This window comes from Juglans regia, chromosome 7, assembly GCF_001411555.2.
Source record: "Juglans regia cultivar Chandler chromosome 7, Walnut 2.0, whole genome shotgun sequence".
Taxonomy (NCBI): Eukaryota; Viridiplantae; Streptophyta; class Magnoliopsida; order Fagales; family Juglandaceae; genus Juglans; species Juglans regia.
The window spans coordinates 44,752,649-44,757,429 of NC_049907.1; positions in this window are offsets into that span (position 1 = coordinate 44,752,649).

Sequence of the window (4,781 nt, forward strand, 5' to 3'; positions counted from 1 at the left end):
TGATAGTAAATACCATTGGGCCAGTTGACAACTACAACCATGACAATGGACCCAAATTATTATAACCATAAGCAATAGCTTACAAACTTTCCTTAATTTCTCTATTTCCAAAATAATTCATAACTTTCAAAAATAAATCTCTAAAATATTATTAATAATAAATATTATATATACTTATTTTGAAAATATTTCCAACATCATATCATCTAGAGGGCTAATCTTGTTTGATGTAAGCTCACCGAGACAAAGGCAACATAGATTGTTGCTGGTTTTGCATAGATACTGCACTAGATGTAAATTACCTTCCTCCCTTGATCATCGGTCTTCCTTCTATTTCCTTTCCTCTTGTCCTCTCCCTTGTGCTTCTCATGTTGACCGTTTCTCACAGAGGTCGTTCGTAAGAACGAGTCTCCAGCTCCCCTTAATTTTAGGAGCTCTTGAAGTAGTTCACTCCGATTGTTCATCACGCTAATAGAACATTGCAATTGTCCCATGATAAACTGAACACGTGGGACACATAGCCACCAAAGCTTGATGGAAGGTTTGGCTATAAATACTACGGTTTGGTCTCCAGACTCAATTACTCAATCTTCTTTAGTCTTACACCATCTAAATAGAGTGATCAGAGTTTAGAAGTGCCAAACATTAATGAGAAAACGCAGCGAAAATGCAGCAAAACCATGAGGAACATCAATGAGTGGAGGTACTGTTTCCTTGGCATTAAAGCTTTTTGATTTTGTTTTAAGTGTCTATTCCACATTATAGAATCGTCATTATGCTTATATTTGGTATCAGGGCCATGTTTTATTCTCTACCTTGGTGTTTTAGTGATGCTCTGTTTGTCTCTGTTTTTGGCCGAAAGTTTTGAAAAAAATTTAAGTTTTGATTTCTGGACCTTTTTTATTCAAAAGAAGATTAGAAATCATGTGAAAATAGTTTTTCTAAGCTTTCTATGATTAAAAATGTGTTTTTTGACGTAAAAATATGTCTAAGAAATCGTGACCTGAAACCCAGTCTGGAGGTTGAAGACCAAAATGACATGTTGTCTTGATTTTAGACAAAACGACATGTCATTTAGTTGGGCGGCCTTTTATTCAGTATGGAGCTAAACGACACATAGTTTTCAGTTTTGGTGAAAACGATATGTCGTTTAGTTGGGAGGCCTTTTATTCTGTATCGAGCTAAACGATACGTAGTTTTTAGTTTTGGTGAAAACGACACGTCGTTTAGTTGGGTCATCATTCATTCCATATAGAGAAAACGACACGCCTTTTTTAAGTTTTGAAAAAACAACATGTCGTGTATATGAGCCTAGTTTTAAAGGGAGAAAAACAACACGTCGTTTTCATTTCTGAAAAAAGCGACATGTCATTTATTTGGGCCAGTTTTTTTTTAAAAAAAAAATACAAAAACAGAGACAAACAACGATATTTAGTTTCCACTTTTATAGATGGTCTATAAAGTGGGTTTTTGGGCCCATGCCTTTGTGCTTATAATTTTTGTACTATATTGTTTATGTGTATAATTTTTATTTGATTTAATTATATGCAATTTGGATAATTGTTGTGCAAATTTATTTATTATGCTCATATTTAGTTTGCATGAATTGATTATTTTTGCTCTATACTAATACATGCAATTTTTGGATGAGTATATATATAGTTAAAGACATAAAATTAAATGTTATGCATAATATTATAGTTTTAATTATGCAATATTTATGCTTATATTATGAGAATATTTTGTGGATAATAACAACATGTTAGTATTAATTAAAATTATATAATTCGTAATTATTCTCATATTAAGCTAGTCTTTATGCGATTTAATGTCTAGTGATCCATATAATTTTAATTAATTAGAGAATAGCCACAATATCTTTAGTTAAATAAAATTATATATTATGATTGATTATGATTACATAAAGAATATTAGACATTAATTATAATTAATTATACTTAATATAATAAATTTTATCCTGCAAGAATTTTTATTATATTTAATTATTAATTAGGATAAAATATCAAGTTATTCATAACTTACCCACATGAATTATGAATTTAGTAAATAATTTGATAGTTTTATCATAAAGTTTAATCTAAAATAGAATATATATAAAATTATAATCATAATATACCCTTTAGAATTATGAATTAAGTAAATAATTTGATAAAATTCAATCATAAAGAATAATTGATAAAAATTTTATGTTATTAGATTCAATTTTTAAGCATGATTTACATTGGTAAAGTATGAAATTTTATTTAGGCCTCAGTTTTAGCGTAAGCATGTAATCTATAATTTTATGAAGTTGTACAACCTGCAAATTTCTCTAATATTCATTATGATATCCCTGAACTTAAGGGAGATAACTATAAGGTCTGGAAGGAGAGAATTTTTCATTAGGGTGGATGAACATAGACTATGCTATTAGGAAAAACGAACTACTAGCACTGCAGCGGATATCATGCTTTATGAGCGATTGGAGCGATTTAATCGCCTCAACATGATATTCATTAAGACTAGAATTTCTGCTGATATTCGTAGTTTTGTCAATCAGCATGAAAAGGTCCGAGACTTGCTGAGAGCCATTGATGATCCATTCGTCACTTCAAACAAGGCACTAACAAGCACCCTAATCATTAATTTCTCATCCCTAAGGCTCACTAGTGTGAAAAGTGTACACGAGCACTTCATGCAAATGAGGGACAATGTGGCTCAATTGAAGAAACTCAAGGTTGAAATGTCAGAGTCCTTCCTGGTGCACTACATCCTGAACACCCTTCCACACCAATATGGACCATTCAAAATCTCATACAACACACATAAGGATAAATGGTCAATTAATGAACTCATGACCATGTGTGTTTAAGAGGAAGGCAGACTGGTGATGGAACATGGTGAAAGTGCAATGCTGGCAACACGTGGAAATGGAAAATTTCAAGTCAATCAGAAAGGGAAAGGTAAAATACCTCCAGATTCCAAGTGTTTATTATGTAAAAAGAAGGGACACATGAAGAAGGAATGCACCAAATTTCAGAAATGCCTTATGGACAAAGGTAATCCAACCTCATTTGTTTGCTATGAATATAATATGGTTAATGTCAATATTAACACATGGTTGATTGATTCTGGATCAACAATCCACATTTCGAATTCCTTGCAGAGTTTGTAAAATCTAAGGAAGTCAGTGAGAAGTGAGTAAAGCATCTTATCAGAGAATAAGATGAGCTCGCATGTGGAAGCTATAGGAACTTGCATTTAATTTTAAGTAGTGATTTTGTTTTAAAATTAGAGAAGACCTTTTATATTCCAAGTTTTTCTAGAAACTTGATTTCAGTTTCAAGGCTTGTACCTTTAAATATTCCTTTAATTTTTCAGATTCATCATTTAGTTTATTTTATAAATCTGATTGTGTTGGGAATGATACTTTGTTTGATGGTCTTTACTGCATTAATTTACAAAATAATGCCACTTATGATTCAATACATGTTCACACTGGCACTAAAAGATGTGTTATTAATGAGGATTTTTCTAAATTATGACACCGGAGATTATGTCATATCTCCATAGAAAGAATTAAAAGATTAGTAAATGAATGGGTATTTAATACTCTGAATTTTGCTGATTTTGAGACTTGTGTGGACTGCATAAAGAGAAAGCAGACCAACAAGTCAAAGAAATGTGTCAATAGGAATTCAGACATATTTGAGATCATACATACTGATGATATATATGGTCCAGCTATGTACTCACATGGTCAGAAATACTTCATCTCTTTTATAGATGATTACTCACAGTATATGTATCTCTACATGCTTTATAACAAGAACGAAACATTAGATGTCTTTAAGATCTTTAAGGCTGAAGTAGAGAAACAATGCGGTAAGCAAATTAAAATCGTGAGATCAGATAGATGTAGAGAATATTATGGTAGATACACAGAAGATGGACAAACACCTGGGCCATTCGTAAAGTTTCTTCAAGAGCATGAGATTGTTGCCCAATACATCATGCCTGGTTCACGAGACCAGAATGGTGTAACAAAAAGAAGAAACCGAACATTATTGGACATGGTGCGAAGTATGCTTAGCAGTTCCAATCTTCCTAAATCCTTGTGGGCTGAAGCACTTGAGATGACAGTGTATATATTAAATCGAGTTCCAACCAAGACTGTTCCTAAAACGCCATTTGAATGATGGAAATGTTGGAAATCGAGTTTGCGACATATACGCGTTTGAGGATGTCTGTCTGAAGTGAGAATTTATAATCCACAAGATAAGAAGCTGGACCCAAGGACCATTAATGGATATTTCATTGGATGTGCTGAAAGGTATAAATATTATAGATTTTATTGTCCATTTCACAGTACTAGGATTATGGAATCAAGAAATGTAAAGTTTCTTGAAAATAACTTAATCAGTGGGAGTGATCAAATCAGAAACATAGTTTTTGAGAATGATCATTCAGAATCTCAACCTTCCAGCTCAAGTGATAGATTGGTTATTGTTTACAGTACCCCTCAAGTACAAACTGGTGTTGAACAACCAATCATTGAAGTTCCACAAGCTGCTGACGACATTCTAGTAGATAAGATAGTTCAAGAGTTGCCAAGAACTTTTGAACAACGAGTTGAACCACATACTTCACAAGATTATGATGGTACAACATTAAGAAAATCTATTAGACCAAAGAGATCAGCAATTCCTGATGATTATGTTATGTATCTACAAGAATTTAACTATAACATTGGAGCCGAAAATGATCTCGAGTTCTTTTCA